This window comes from Nicotiana attenuata, unplaced genomic scaffold (genome assembly GCF_001879085.1).
Source record: "Nicotiana attenuata strain UT unplaced genomic scaffold, NIATTr2, whole genome shotgun sequence".
NCBI classification, from domain to species: Eukaryota; Viridiplantae; Streptophyta; class Magnoliopsida; order Solanales; family Solanaceae; genus Nicotiana; species Nicotiana attenuata.
In genome coordinates, this window is record NW_017671001.1 from 4,803 (window position 1) to 22,165 (window position 17,363).

A 17,363-nucleotide genomic window follows, 5' to 3' on the forward strand; every position below is an offset into this window, starting at 1 on the left:
AGTTATAGGTCAACAAAGAAAACCTGTATAGAGGAATTTTATACGAGGACTAATGGGATCAGCTTGCTTGAAGAGGTCACGGGATAGATATCATACTTTCGGTCCCTCACTGCCAGCCAAATAGAGTGGACGTTTGGATGGTTATTTGTGGATGAAATCATATATATGCCAGCAACTGGGCCTCACTTCCTTTTGATGGGTCTTAGGAGCATTCAGCCCTATGCCCCGTATCGGGTTTTAAGACAGCTCGGGAGGTGCCAGATAGTGCCAAAAGATGAAGATCTTAGTGGCCGGGTAGTTGAGATTGGTCCTGATGGCCAGTTTCCTGAAGCAACAGTCCGCCAGATCTGGAGTGAGTGTCAATACTTGGCGGCAAATACCTGTGTACGGGATCGATCTAAAGGAGAAGTTTCACCTGGGTATCATGCTTGGTATAGAAGGGAAATTATATTTGGGAGGCCTGCCAAAAGGCCCCACCTCCAGGATTTTGTCGAATAATCACAAGAACAGTGGGCCTGGTTAGCTAAGGAGAATGAATACATGGCCAAAATAGGAGAGTTGGAAAAGCAGGTCCGAGACCTTCAGTTTGAAAACAGATTGCAAGCTGCAGCTGATAAGGGTGAAAAGAAGAAATTAGCCAAAGAAAATGAAGCCTTACGAGCCCAAATCCAAAAGATATGAAGATAGCAGCCGAAGAACCCGCCAGAAGCGCCAAAGATGAAAAGCTCATAGATAATTTAAGGCAGAAGGTGAATGACTGTAGTTTTGATCTGAACAAAGCAGAAAGTGAACTAGCCAGGGCTCGGAAGCAATTGGTTAAAAATGCAGAGGACGCCCGGTTAAGCAGTTGAAAGAAAAGTACGACGATGAAGTTGCGGGATTAAAGAAAAGGGTCATCACCACAGAGAACAAAATGATCAAACAGGCGAAAGAATTCAAGGTTGAAAGAGAACATTGTTACACAGCATTGGCACAATTAGAAATGGATTTGCAACAACTTCAGGAGCAAAATTAGGTAGCCGAGCAGACTTTGGAGGCCAGGGCCCAACAGATTGGGCGTTTGTTGCAAGAAAAAGGTGTCATCAGAGAGAGAATTGGAATCATCGCCGACTACATTGTTATGAAGTGCCGAGCCTGTGAAAACATGACCCGCACTACCTTTTTCGCGGCAATGATGACATTTGTTAAACAGATAATGAGTGACTTGGATAGACTTCAAAGGGATCTTGCCCGCGGCGAGACCGAACGATGTCCCGCGGGCACCAGGAGCTTTAATGTATTCATGATTTTCATTCGAGTCTGTATTTCCTTTTCCACTAGAGTCTGTCAGTTGTTTGAGTCTGTATTTTCTTTCCGCTAGAGTCTGTCAAGTCTATATTTTCTTTTGTTGAAATATGATAGTTGATTTTGGAGTCTGTATTTCTTCTTTTCGTCAGAGTCTGTTAGTTGTTTTAATCTGTCAGTTTTGAATCTTTGTAATCAAAGTATTTGCTATCTATGAAAATTGAAAATCCCAAAACATTTTGCTTCTCTTTTACATTTATTTTTTCAAGAACTACGCTTGGTCTGATTCATGCGGGGTCATGATACGAAGGCAATCTCCATAGGATTCGACCATAACCAATAAAATAAAAGAAAAGAAGGAAAAAGAAGAGAGGAAAAACGAAAAAGGAAAAACACGAGAGGAGAAGTAAAGAAAAAGAAAATAAGAGCAGAAAATAAGAGAGAGGCATGAGAGGGTAGAAAAAAAAGAGAAAACAAGAATGAAAGAGAGAGGAAAGAAAGAAACAGAAGTTGCCAATGGAAATAAAGAAAGCTGGGATGACGCAAGCAACCGATCAAATGCATATTAGAAACGGTTAACTGCTTAGGTGCATTCATTCCCCAAAAAATGTGCGGTTACCAATCTGTTAAAGCCCTAACCGCTAACAAAGTTGTTGTTGATGTATTGAGTCCAGGCAGGTGGTTAGTTTATTGGCATTCTGGCAACTTACCCATACAACGCCCGTTCCAAAAACAAAGTGCTCATGGCCAACCAGGAACTTGATGCGAGTGTCATCGATCCTTCGAGAGAGGGGGAATAGTTGGATGTCAATACGATGAAAGAGGAGATGTATAAGTTGAAGCAGCAGATGGCCGAAATGTACCAGGCCTGGGCAAAAGGGCAACCACCACCAGCTTACCCTGCCAACCCTGCCTTCATCCCGCCATTGGCTCAGTCACAGGATCATCCTGCCACCGATTCGTCCCCAGACTTTCCCATTTACCAACACTACCAGAGCACAACTTCCCAAACACCACCAGCTCCACCACCCAAACCAGTTCCGTACCCTCCTCCACCAGCCACTCCTGTCTTCGTGGCACCCCCTCCCGCTACACTCCACAGATCCTCCAGCGAGCCTTTGTTCCAAGCTCATGATAACCAATATTACCCCCCGGAGCCCATTTTCAAAGCTCCAGAACCCTATTCCTACACTCCTTATTTTGATCTCCCGGCAGAAACTGAGAAGCCACCTAAGAATCCTGAGCAGGAGGAGATGATTAGGAAAGTCAAGAGCTTAGAGCAATCCTTCAGGAATATGCAGGGACTCGGTGGACAAGTAAGCGTGGCATATAAGGACCTGTGTTTGTTCCCAGATGTCCAATTACCAGCAGGATTCAAGTTGCCCAAGTTTGATTTATATGACGGGCATGGTGATCCAGTGGCACACCTGAGAGGTTTTTGTAGCAAGATGAGAGGGGCAGGCAGGAGAGACGAACTACTGATGGCGTACTTCAATCAAAGTTTAAGTTGCTCAGCTTTGGAATGGTACACCCGGCAAGATCATGGTCGGTGTTACACATGGGACGATCTGGACCAAGTCTTCGCATGCCATTTTCAGTACAATCTTGAAATTGTTCCAGACCGCTTGTCATTGACCAAGATTGAGAAGAAGCCAGGGGAGAGCTTCAGAGAATACGACTTCCATTGGAGAGAGCAAGCAGCGAGGGTTGACCCTCTGATAAAAGAGAGTGAAATGGTTGATTACTTCTTGCAGGCCTTAGAGCCCACTTATTTTGGTCACTTGGTGTCAGCAGTAGGGAAATCCTTTAATGAAGTGGTGAAAATGGGAAGCAAGGTAGAGGAAGGGCTCAAATCTAACAAAATCATGAGTTATTCAGCAATCAAGGCGACCACCCAGGCCATTCAAAGCGGCACTGGAGGAGTATTGGGAAAGAAGAAGAAAGAGGACGTTGCAGTAATTGAGTCAAGAGCTTGGACCAGGGGCCCATCACCTTACTATAACCAGCCTCGACCCCATCCGCAAACTTACCCCCACACTCCATATAGCCCACCGCAACACTACTACCCACCTCCGGATCCCCACTTCTCTGTCCATCATGCTCAGACATACACTCAACCTCCTACCCACGCACATTAGCGTGCGCCAACCCCACAGAATACCTACCTACCTCCCCAAAATACATATCCACCACCAAGAGCCCACACAAATCCCCCTGGAACAGGTTTTCGACCAAATCAAACCTTCAAGAATGAGAGGGTGCAGAAGCAGAAGACTTTCACTCCATTGGGAGAATCATATACCAGTCTATTCCACAGGTTGAGACAGTTGGGTATGTTGAATTAGATTGAGCCTAAGTTGCCGAATCCTCTTCCGAGAAATCTTGACCACTCGGTGAGTTGTGAATATTGTTCAGGGGCTCCAGGGCATGACACAGAAAAATGCTGGAAAGTTGAAAATAGCTATTCAAGAGCTCATTGATACCCGTCGAATCGAGGTTCAAGCCCCGGAAACGCCCAACATTAACTAGAATCCGTTGCTGGCCCATCATGAGACCAATATGATTGAGATAGTGCAAAAAGGATGAGAGCCTAGAAAAGCCCTCGCAGACTGTATTGATGATCAGGTCCAGTGAAGTCAGGCCAAGTGAGAAGTCAACTAGTGGGAAGTTGTTGATCAAGTCGAAAGAGACAGACAGTAAACCAGTTGTGGTAATTGAGAAGGAGTCCTCAAGCAAGGTTGCAGTGAAACAGGAAAAGCAAAAGTGGTAGTGCCAGGGGCAGCTACCAAGCCCGTTGTAGTTGTGGAAGGTGCACGCACAGAGCCTGTTATTATCAAACCAGTGACTCAGCTACCAATAGTCAACAGCAAGGCCGACCCTTGGAATTATGGTCGAATGACAGTGATTTACAAAGGAAAAGAGGTTAAAGAAGAAGTTTGTGAGACCCATGGTCTGACTCGCTCGGGGAGATGCTTTGCCCCCGAAGAGTTAAGAAAAGCCAAAACCGCCAAAGATAACCCAGTGTTAGTAAAGAAAGCTGTGACCGAAGAAGAGGCAGAAATTCTTGAGGAAGATGAAAATGCAGGACTATTCTATTGTAGAGCAGTTAAGGAAGACCCCTGCTCAGATCTCATTGCTCTCATTGTTAATCCATTCGGACGAGCACCGCCGGGCATTGATGAAAATCTTGAATGAGGCCCACGTTCCGGACAAGATCTCTGTAAACCATCTGGAAAAGATAGCAAACAAGATTTTTGAGGTAAATAGAGTCACTTTTTCTGATGATGAATTGCCCATGGAGGGTACCGAGCATAACAGAGCCCTTTACCTTACGGTGAAGTGTGAAGATTCCGTGGTTACCCGGGTACTAATTGATAATGGGTCCAGCGCCAACATTTTCCCTCTCTCCACCCTAGACAAATTGAAAGTGGACAATGAAAGAATTCACAAGAACAGTATTTGCGTTCGGGGGTTCGACGGTGGAGGGAAAGATTCAGTCGGAGACATAGTGCTGGAGCTGACAATAGGGCCAGTTGAATTTACTATGGAATTCCAGGTGCTCGATGTGGCGGTTTCTTACAATCTTTTGCTAGACCGACCCTGGATTCATGCAGCCAAGGCAGTGCCATCTACCCTGCACCAGATGGTTAAATTTGAATGGGACAGACAGGAAATTGTAGTGCACGACGAGGATGGTTTGTGTGCCCAGAATGATGCCATTATACCCTTCATCGAAGTTGAAGACGACAAGGGGCCGTGGGTCTATCAGGTTTTTGACGCAGTCTCAGTTGAAAAGATTCCAGAAGGGGAGTATGTTCCAGTTCCAAAAGTCACAGCCGCATCAGTCATGGTGGCTTCTGAGATGTTGAAGAATGGCTTCATACCTGGCAAGGGTTTGGGTGCGTCTCTGCAAGGTATCGTACAGCCGGTGTCTCTTCCCAAAAACTTGGATACCTTTGGTTTGGGGTTCAAGCCTACAGCTGCAGACATAAGGCGAGCCAGAAAGTTGAAACAGAGAGCATGGGTTCTTCCAAAGCCTGTCCCCCGTCTCTTCCGATCCTTTGTCAGGCCTGGTACTAAGAAGCGCCCAGCAACAACAATGCCCGGTTCTGCGGTTGGTCCTGATAAGGAGTTGCTTGAAAGGTTTGAAAAGTTGTTCGACGAGGTGAATATGGTGGAAGCTGGAGAGGGATCGAGCAAGGCGGATATGCAATTTGTGGGGCCCTGTGCAAAGATCAACAATTGGGAAGCTACTCCTCTTCCTACTCGGAGGGAGTCGTGGTAGTCGGCTTTGATTTTTCTTTCAGTTTAATCTGGATTATTTCCAGGGTTGTAATTCAGATTCTATGTTCCGTCCATTTGGATGAGTTAAACCTTGTTATCTTTAAATTTCAATGAAATGCAATTTTCCCTTCTTTTTCATTCCTGATAGTTTTTATTTTTGTTTTTTCTTTTTCTTTCTTGTACAGTCCTTCTTATGCTGGTTTCAGTGACATGACATGCATGAGGAATCTCCGGCCCAGTCTTAAATGCCAACCTAATTCTGAAATAATAATACAAGAAATTGAGTGTGATGATGAAGTGGAATATGATGAAGATGAGGCTTTTGAAGAGATCAGCAAAGAATTAAGCCATTTTGAAGAAAAACCCAAACCTAACCTGAATGATACAGAAACAATCAACTTAGGGGATCAAGATAATGTCCGGGAAACTAAAATAAGTGTCCATCTTGAACCACAACTCAGAGAGGAGAAAATTAAAGCACTGTTTGAGTACAAAGATGTTTTTTCATGGTCATATGACGACATGCCGGGTCTAAGCACTGACTTGGTGGTTCACAAATTGCCCACTGACCCGGCATTTCCCCCTGTCAAGCAGAAGTCGAGGAAATTTAAAACTGATATGAGTGTGAAGATCAAAGAAGAGGTTACCAAGCAGTTTGACGCAAAGGTCATTCGGGTCACGCGGTATCCCACCTGTTTAGCCAATGTTGTGCCTGTACCAAAGAAGGATGGTAAGACCAGGGTATGCGTTGATTACCGTGATCTCAACAAGGCAAGTCCGAAGGATAACTTCCCATTACCAAACATCCACATATTGATTGATAATTGTGCCAAACATGAGATTGGTTCTTTTGTGGATTGTTGTTGTGCGGGCTACCACCAGATATTAATGGATGAGGAAGACGTAGAAAAGACGGCATTCATCAAGCCATGGGGAACATACTGCTACAGGGTCATGCTATTTGGTTTGAAAAATGCTGGGGCAACCTACATGAGAGCGATGACAACCATATTCCACGACATGATACACAGGGAGATCGAGGTGTATGTGGATGATGTAATTGTAAAGACCAGGAAGCAGTCTGACCACGTCAGGGATCTGAGAAAGTTCTTCCAAAGGCTTTGCAGGTACAATCTCAAGCTCAATCCTGCGAAATGTGCTTTCGGTGTTCCCTCTGGAAAATTATTGGGATTTATAGTCAGCCGTCGAGGTATTGAATTGGACCCATCAAAAATCAAAGCCATCCAAGAATTGCCACCTCCGAAGAACAAGACTGAGGTGATGAGTCTGTTAGGGAGATTGAATTACATCAGCAGGTTCATCGCTCAGCTTACGACAACTTGTGAGCCTATCTTCAAGCTGTTAAAGAAGGATGATGCGGTCAAGTGGACAGACGAATGTCAAGAAGCATTTGATAAGATAAAGGGGTATTTGTCAAACCCACCGATATTGGTCCCGCCAGAACCAGGGAGACCTTTGATTCTGTATTTAACGGTTTTGGACAATTCGTTTGGATGTGTGTTAGGTCAGCATGACATCACCGGCAGGAAAGAGCAGGCCATATACTACCTCAGCAAGAAGTTTACAGCTTACAAGGTTAAGTATACTCAACTTGAGAGGACGTGTTGCGCCCTAACTTGGGTAGCACAGAAGTTGAAACATTACTTGTCATCTTATACCACTTACCTCATCTCTCGGTTGGATCCGTTGAAGTATATCTTTCAGAAGCCCATGCCCACAGGGAGGCTCGCAAAGTGGCAAATCTCGCTCACGGAATTTGACATAGTCTATGCGACCCGGACTGCAATGAAAGCTCAGGCACTGGCCGACCATTGGGTCGAAAATCTGGTGGATGAAGAATACGAACCTTTGAAGACATATTTCCCTGACGAAGAGGTAATGCATGTTGATGAGTTGGAACAAGTTGAGAAGCCAGGATGTAAACTCTTCTTTGATGGGGCAGCTAATATGAAAGGCGTGGGGATAGTAGCGGTACTTCTTTCTGAAACAGGGCAACACTACCCTGTTACGGCTCAGCTTCGTTTCTATTGCACTAACAACATGGCCGAGTATGAGGCATGCATCTTGGGTTTGAGGTTGGATGTAGACATGGGTGTCCAGGAAGTCTTGGTCATGGGGGACTCGGACCCTTTGGTACACCAGATTCAAGGAGAATGGGAAACATGAGATTTGAAGCTTATACCGTACCGACAATATTTGCATGATCTTTTTCAACGGTTTTAATCAATAGAGTTCAGGCATATTCCAAGGATTCATAATGAAGTTGCCGATGCTTTGGCTACTTTGGCGTCAATGTTGCATAATCCAGATAAGGCCTATGTGGATCCTTTGCAGATTCAGGTCCGCGATCAGCATGCTTACTGTAATATGGTGGAAAAAGAACTTGATGGTGAGTCGTGGTTCCATGATATCAAAGAATACCTCAGAATGGGAGTGTATCCAGTACAGGCCACAGGGGATCAAAAGAGAGCAATTCGACATTTGGCAAGTGGATTTTTCTTCACTGGAGGGGAGTTGTACAAAAGAACTCCAGATCTTGGGTTGTTGAGATGCATAGATGCTAGATAGGCCACAACTATTATGACCGAAGTACATTCGGGAGTTTGTGGACCACATATGAGTGGGTACGTGTTGGCAAAAAATAGGCTATTATTGGCTTACTATGGAGCGGGATTGTATCAGTTTTGTGCGCAAGTGTCATCAGTGTCAAGTGCATGGAGATTTGATTCATTCTCTACCATCAGAATTGCACACAATGTCTGCACCATGGCCTTTTGTTGCGTGGGGCATGGATGTCATTGGGCCAATTGAGCCAGCACCATCAAATGGGCAAAGGTTCATTCTGGTGGCCATTGATTATTTCACCAAGTGGGTTGAGGCTAAAACGTTTAAGTCTGTGACCAAGAAAACGGTGGTTGATTTTGTGCATTCAAATGTCATTTGTCGGTTTGGGATACCAAAGGTGATCATTACAAACAATGGGGCTAATCTTAATAGTCATCTGATGAAAGAGGTATGTCAGCAATTCAAGATCACACATCGCAATTCCACCCCTTACCGCCCCAAGGCAAACGGAGCAGTCGAGGCGGCCAACAAAAATATAAAGAAGATACTGCGGAAAATGGTGGAGGGTTCTAGACAGTGGCATGAAAAGCTGCCTTTTGCATTGCTGGGTTATCGTACTACTGTTCGTACTTCAGTAGGGGCGACTCCTTATTTGTTGGTGTATGGCACCGAGGCAGTGATACCTGCAGAAGTGGAAATCCCATCCCTTTGGATTATCGCAGAATCTGAAATTGATGATGATGAATGGGTCAAAACCCGCTTGGAGCAATTGAGTTTGATCGATGAGAAAAGATTGGCAGCAGCGTGTCATGGTCAGTTGTATCAACAGAGAATGGCAAGAGCATATAATAAGAAGGTGCGTCCACGAAAGTTCGAGGTGAGCCAGCAAGTATTGAGACGTATTCTTCCACATCAGGCTGAGGCCAAAGGCAAGTTCACCCCAAATTGGCAAGGGTCGTTCATCGTGACGAGAGTGTTGTCCAATGGTGCTTTGTATTTGACAGACATAGAAGGCATGTGTGTTGAAATGTCCATCAATTCCGATGCGGTCAAGAGATATTATGTATGATTTTCTTTGTTTTAGTTGTATTTGTTTGTACTTGGCATGTTTGAAGATTGGAATGACGAAGGCATTTTGTTCTGCTATCTAAACACTTTATCCTTTGTTACCTCCTTTGAGCCTTATTTATTTTCTTTCATACCCCTCTCTTGGAATCAGTAGCAAAGTTCAGAAACGCAAGCGTAAGGATAAGTAAAGGAAAAGAGAGAAAGGAAAAATGAAAATGAAAAAGAAGAAGAAAAGAAAAAGAGCAGAAAAAGAAAAAGAAAAGAAAAAAGAGAAAAAGAAAAAAAAAAGAGAAAAAAGAGATAAAAAGAAACAAAGGAAGAGGCAAAAGGAAGAAAGAAAAGAAAAGAAGAGAAAATGGAAGAAAAAGAAAGGAAAAATCACAACAACAAGGTAATTTCTATGACATGAACTACGTTCGACCTGATTCCTTTTAAGGATACGTAGGCAGCCTCACAGCTCGGTCCCATCAAAATAAAATCCAAAAGTCCCCAAGCAAGAGACTGGGGCAGAAGTTGCATTTGTTGTAAGAGATCTGATTCCGAAAGTTGTAATTTTCGAACCCATGCTGAATTGTTTTGAGCCTTGATAACCTTTCTTTCTAACCCTATCCAAAAGCCCACGTTACGGTCCAAAGAAAGACCTTCTGATCAGTCATCGAGAGATGCCAAGTCAAGCAAGTAGAGGTGATTCCTTTCAAGGGCAACACTCTGGTCCAAGCAGGAAAATAATGAAAAATGAGAGAGTCTTATTGGTGAAAACCCTCATGGGCACCGTAAGGCGACGGGAGCTGAGAGAAATGAAAAATGAGAGAGTCTTATTGGTGAAAACGCTCATGGGCACCGTAAGGCGACGGGAGCTGAGAGAAATGAAAAATGAGAGAGTCTTATTGGTGAAAACCCTCACGGGCACCTTAAGGCGAAAGTGAGTTGAGAGATGAACAAATAAGAGAGGTCTGTGGGTGAAAACCTTTCAAGGCACCGCAGGATAAACAAGGTTAAGGTTTGGGTGAAGAAATCAGGTTGTGGAATTCCGGGGCAACAAAGTATGGCAATTGAAAGTTGGTTGGCTGGACGGGCTGGGCCGGTTAATCCAAATGCATGTCATGATCAATGGTACCAGCTGCTCCACTCAGATAAGTCTCTTTTCCTTTTTTCCTTTTAGTAAATCGTCCAGTTTTGGATTTTCTTTATCTTTAACTCTCAAGGTCATTGCATTTCATTTCTTTTGGAGTTTGTTTCTCTAAGATGTTTCGATGTCAGTTTTGTTCAAAGCAAATAAGAAAGGATTTCAAAGCTCACTACCAGCTTCCAAAATGGCAAAGCACAGTGGGGCCAGAACATACCAAAGATAGCATGATGTAAAGTGGGATATAGGAAATCACCGGAAGTTTCATCGGTGGAATGTTTTGGTAATTTCATGGGAGATGCAAAGGTTCAGATAAAGGGGTCAGAGGTGTAAAAAGCAGTATGGGTATAGAACACTCGGGTCGTCAAAGGTCATGGGGTTTGAAAGTCAGTTAGAAAGTCAAGCGGTTCAGGGCCAATTCGGAGAAGCAGGCCAAAGCAAAACACGGCAGCGGAGACATCTTCAGCAAGAATGCCATCAACTAACCACCATTTTAAACTGACAAGATTTTTCTTTGATTGAAATAGGGGCAGAAAATTTCGTTTGTCTTGGAGGAACTCTCCGTAAGGGAAGAGCAAGCACCAAGCAGGTTTGACCGTAAACTCTCAGGACCTTCCTAGAAAATATGGCTTAGTTAAATTTCAAAACAATCATGAATAGCATAGCTCAGCATAAAGGAATGTAAGTTGGATTCAAAGTTTGCATGTTTAAGATAGGATTCAATTAGGAGCTGTCAGGACCCCCCCCCCTCCTCCCCCGAATAATGGGACCAAGTTTTAAGATTTCCATTAGATAACAAGATGCAGCGTAAATTCTGTTGTAAGGTGGTATAATTCAGTCGTAAAAGTGTCATTTTTAGGATAAGACTTGATTTTGATTTTCAGGACCTTCCTGGATAATAGGACGTAGTTTAAGGCCCTCCTAGATAACAGAACTTAGCGCAAGTAATTCCTTTAGAAGATACAGCTTAGATCTATAACTGTCATTTAAGAATTGTCAGGACCTCCCTGGATAATAGGACTTAGCTTTCAAATTCTTAATAATAGTTGGTAGAATGATTCAGTTTAACACTCACCTATGTGCCCAGCTACCAAACTGGGGCAGAAAATTTCCTTTGTTTTGTCTATTTTGTTGGAATCAGGTACCCGCTTGGAGAACAGAGAGAAAAAGTTCAAGTTAAGCAGTCAGGAGCCCGCCTGGAGAACATGGGAATACATTCAAGTCAGCAGTCAGGAGCCCGCCTGGAAAGCAGGAAATACATTTCGAAGTCAGCAATCAGGAGCCCACCTGGAGAACAAGGGAGTACAATTCAAGTTTTAGCTTTCAAATTCTTACTGATATTTGGTAACATGATGTAGTTTACAATCACCTATGTGCCCAGCCACCAAACTGGGGCAGAAAATTTTCTTTGTTTCGTCTGTTTTGTTGAAGTCAGGAGCCCTCCTGGAGAACAAGGGAATACATCCAAGTCAGCAATCAGGAGCCCGCCTGGAAAACAAGGGAGCACATTTCAAGTCAGCAGTCAGGAGCCCTCCTGGAGAACAAGGGAGCACATTTCAAAGTTAGCAATCAGGAGCCCGCCTGGAAAGCATGGGAATACTTTCAAGTTTAGCAATCAGGAGCCCGCCTAGAAAGCATGGGAATACATTCAAGTTTAGCAATTAGGAGCCCGCCTGGAAAGCATGGGAATACATTCAAGTTTAGCAGTCAGGAGCCCGCCTGGAGAGCAAGGGAATACAATTTAAGTTTAGCAGTCAGGAGCCCGCCTGGAAAGCACGGGAATACATTCAAGTTTAGCAGTCAGGAGCCCGCCTGGAGAGCAAGGGAACACCATTCAAGTCCAGCGGTCAGGCGTCCACCTGGAAAAAAGGAAAGCATCTCAAAATACATTTCAAGTTCAGCAGTCAGGCACCCACCTGGAGAGCAAGGGAATACAATTCGACTTCAGTAGTCAGGCTTCCACCTGAAGAAAAGGAAAACATCTCAGATTACAATTCAAGGCGGCAACAAAGGGATTTCACCGGGAGAATACAAGTCAACAAGGCAACAAGAACCACAAGAGCAAGTTTGAAGATATAGATAGGATTTTTGTAAAGCATAGATCATAGTCTAGTCTAGCTTTTTTTAGTTTGACATGGTGTAATAAGGGGGTTCAGTAGCAGTAGCAGCAGCAGCAGCACTGAAATCACAGCTTCATGGCAGTCCTAGCTACCAAACACTCCCGAACTACACTGACCTGATTCCTTTTTAGCCAAGGATATGTAGGGAACCTCGGAAGCAGGGTGCGGTCAAATCTTTCAAAAATGCTTCCCACGGAGTATTTGAACGGGCAAAAATCGCTCGTATCCGCTCACTTATCTTTGCACGAAAACTCTTCGTGTTTTCGAGCAAAGAGGGGCAGCTGTGAGCACGTGATTTTTGCCCTATATGAATTACTCCCATAAGTTTCAAAATAAAATAATTTCTTTTCATTATTTGCAATTTTGTGGATTTTCGTGGCATTTTCCGTTTGCAATTATTTGTGCATGTTTATTTCATTTTAATTAAATGGAAAAATACAAAATATACGTGCATTTGCATTTAGGATTTAATTTGACATTTTTTAATTAGTAATTAGTCATTTTATAAAAAAGAAAATCACAAAAAATGGTTTAATTTGCACCTTTAATTTTAACTTTGATTTTAGGTGGTTTTTCTTTCAATTTGTTTTAATTATTTGTGATAATTATTATTTAGGATTAATTAGCATTTTTTATAGGTTAATTTGGTTTTATAATTTAATTTAGATTTTAGTTTGATTTTGAAAAAAAAAAAGAGAAAAGAGGGAAGAGAATTGTGGAAATTAGATTGAATTGGGCTTGTCTTGATTAAATTCCCAAATCCAGCCCAAGTTCCCCAAAAACCCGTCCAAATAGCCCCATGCCCGGCCCAAGTCCACCCCAAACCCGGCCCAAGTCCCCCCTCCTCAAAAACGACACCGTTTGGTTCCAGTTAATCTCAGCCGTCGAGGTAAAGAGATCCAACAGTTAAGAACTGATGAGGTTTTAATATATAAGTGTCTTAACACCCTACCTCCTCTCTCAAACCCCCCCCCCCCTAACCATCTCTGATCCCTCCGCCCTGAGCCGTCGTCCGCCACCGCTGGAAATCGCCTACGGTGGCGGCCGGCGTCTAATCCTAACCAAATTTACACCACAACACCCTTTTCATCCCCTCATAACGAATCTGGCACCCGCTTCCTTCGAATCTTTGTGGTACTCTTCGAATATCCATTTGAAGTCAAAAACCCTAGAAGCCGCCACTAGATTCCCACCGCCATTGATGGCGGCGCCACCTATGTTGCCCACCAAATCGTCACCAAAACCTCACCACACACTCTCCACAGTCCCTCAAACACCAAACCACCTTTAATTTCCCTGAAATCCTCTCCGTTGGACTTTAATTTCAGATCTTAAAAAACGGAACCCTAATTATTTCATCATCTCCAATCCATCATGCGAAGGTCGAGGTTTAATCTCCAAGCATTTAGGACATTTCGACCCGACATGAGTGTTAGGCGGTTGTTCTCACGAGAACAACCCGACTAATACTCGTTTTTGGTCCAAATCAAGTCGGACGGAGTTTATCAAAGTTGAAGTGTTAGGTATTTCTTCTTTTAGTTATTCTCCCCTCACTTATTTCAGTGTTTCTTATTTGTTTTCTACATCCTCTTCCTTTTCTGTTAGTTTTCTCTGATAAAAGTTTCACTAGGATCTTTGTATTTTTCTTTTGCTTCCTTTTATCTATTTTTCTTAGTTTTCCAATTCTGTTCTTAGTTCCTAATTCCTATCTACAAGCAATTTTAGTTTTGTTTTGGTTGATAAGACTAAAGTTCATAAGAAAAGAGAAAAGAGTCATTGGGCTTCTTTTTTGTTTTGCTCTTCATGCTGATTACTGATTTTAGTTATAGCTCGGCTTGAAAGTCAAGACCAATTTGTTGATCTGTGTTTAATGAATTAATAACAAGTTCAGAAAGATTGCTTTAAATTCCCACGACCTTGGTTCTTTCTCATTTGATTTGGCTTGACCATATTGGGCTGCTTAAGCCAGGCCTCATTTCTTGTTTGGGTTTACGGGGTCACCTTGACCCGTGAGGTTTAGGGGGTAAAAACGGGGCACTTAGGGGTAAATTGGGTAAGTCACTGAGAGAGTCTCTCAAGTAACCACCCAAGAAGCTTCCTAGAAGTTGCATAGTATACTTACTTGATCACCAAGTCAGAAAATAGGGGACTAACTAGCAAAAATCCAAATTAAAAGGGGTCTAAAGTGCAAAACCTAGCTGATACTTGCTGCCCTAGTAACTTGCCTATAAAGGCAACGTTACTTGAGGCTCAATGGAGAAAAAAAAAGGAGCTAAAAATACAAAAAATACAGACGGCTAGAGATTGAAGAGCAATGAACATCCTGAAAATCTGAAAATAAGATAGCTAGAAATTCATAGAAAACTACTGTTCTATTGAGGTCCTTCTTTGGGTTTTTGGTTTTCAACTGCTGAAAGTCATTGGTGCTGGTGTTTATTACTTGGTTTTAATTCTCTACATCATTCTGTTGGTTTTAAAATTTCTGGTAAAATTCTGAAAGCTGAGAATCTGGTGGTAAAATGAGTTGAGGTCGGGTATAAAAGATGCTGGTCTAATTTTGTTGGTTGGTTGATTGTTCTGTTGAGTTTTTCTGAGGGAATCTCATTGTTTCATTGCTGAGTGGTTGGATCTGGGCTGTTTGCTGTTGCTTACTGTTGGTCTGCTCACTCTTTTCTTTCATTTTTGCTTTCCAGGTATGTCTTTGGATCTTAAATGACATATGAAGTGTAGGTCAGAAACATGTAATCAAGCTTTGGAGAGAATGATAATTGTTACATATTCTTCTGTTAATCTTCTTTGTATGCTGACTAGTTTAACGGTTAAGTATATGGATTTATGTCACTAGTGTTGTCTGCTCTTGTGAGGTTTGGATTGAGTCAGCTCTAATGTAAATAATTTGGGACTATTTGTGCTTCTTTGAAGATGTTTACTGATTGAGAATTGAAGCTATTAGTTGGTTAGCGAAGTTGGTTTGGCTTGGCCAAAATTGAAAGGCAGCAATTCAAACTTTGGGGTCCAACACCCCTGACCCGTATGATGTTTCTCATTTAGTTTCCAAGACTTGTCTTCTCATGTTTAAAGTGTGGTTTTCATAAGTTCAGGAGTTCTTTGTTCACCCTCTCCCTCACTGCTTGTATAATGGTTCTGTTCCATGAAGGATTTCAAACGGGGATCATGTTTGGTTTATGCTGGAAACACCTCTAGTTTAGTCTAGGTCTTCGTAGTCTATCTTCTGATAAACTGAAATCATGAAATTGTTTAGATGTGTTAACGTGAGGTCAGAATTCAGTATGTGAATTAAGTTTATTTTGAAGTCTTGATTTGTTCTTTCATTGGCAATTCAAATCAGGGTTTTTTTTAAATGGTAAAATAGTGTCCAAATCCTGAAGGTTTCGTTGCAATTAAATTCCACCCGATGGTTGAAGGCTCTGACAATGACTTGGGCTGTATTCCTGGCCCAGTCATGCCAAGCTCTTGTTCCGGTATTCCCGATTCTGGGCTTCACGTAGTAGCCCAGAAATTTACAATCTCAGATTGCTTGGATCCTGTTAGTGATTGCAAATCCATCCCCTTAAGTTTGAATGTTCTTTAATGGTTGAAAGTTTTTTTAGCATTAATTAACTAAGTTTTGTTTTAAAAATATATGATTAGTTAGAGGAGGTGTGTCGTATTAGGCAATGCAAATAGTTTATGGCCCTCCGAAGCCTAGTTTGAACATTTCTTTCGATTAATTTGAGGTGCGCCATGCCGTACAAAAATGACAATTGCATGGCCCTTATTTAATTAATCTCGTATAAATCCTTAGAATTCGAGGCGTGCCATTTAGCAAATCCCATGGCCCTCGCAAAGCTAAAACGCGTAGTTGCTTTAGGCGCGTACCTTAATAATATTACCTTCCTAAACTCGGGTGTGCATTTCATGTGACCCAAATCAAAATCTTAAAACATTGAATAAAATGTGTTTAGGATTGCGGGTGCATTTCATGTGGCGCGATCCAAAGACATATTTTAAACGACGTTCAATCTTCTTTAAAATGAATAAAAGCGGTTAAAAGTTAAAATTTGCACATAGGTTCAAAAATGTTCTAAAATCAGTTAACTAAGCCAATTATAATAGTTGAGCAACCGTGCTAGAACCACGGAACTCGAGAATGCCTAACACCTTCTCCCCGGTTAACAGAATTCCTTACTCGGATTTCTGGTTCGCGGACTGTTAAACAGAGTCATCCTTTTCCTCGATTCGGGATTTTAAACCGGTGACTTGGGACACCATAAATCTCCCAAGTGGCGACTCTGAATTTTAATAAATAAATTCCGTTTCGATCGTCCTTTAATTGGAAAAACTCCCTTTATTATACTCCTTCCCCGGGGTGTAGTGAAAAAGGAGGTGTGACAATGGGCAAGCAGAATCAACAAATAAAGTCATTATTAATAATTTAATGAAGCGTTTAGAAGAATCAAAAGGAAATTGGCCAGAAGTGCTACCTGGTGTTTTATGGGCATATCGCACAACAACAAAAACAAGTCGAGCAGAAGCTTTAATTCCTGTTGAGATGGGAGAGCCAAGCATAAGGTTTATGCAGGCAACAGAAGAGTCTAATGACGAGGAAATGCGTGTAAATCTTGATTTACTTGAAGGAAGGAGAGAAGCTGCACTAATAAGAATGGCAGCACAGAAGCAGGTCATAGAACGGTACTACAACCGGAAAGCACGCCTCAGATTCTTCAAAATTGGGGACTTCGTGCTTAAAAAGGTTTTTCAATCTACGAAGGCAGCTAACGCAGGAAAATTAAGTCCAACATGGGAAGGACCCTATAGAATTCATGATATTGCAGGTAAAGGAGCATATGAATTGGAAACAATGGATGGCAAAATATTACCTTCACATTGGAATG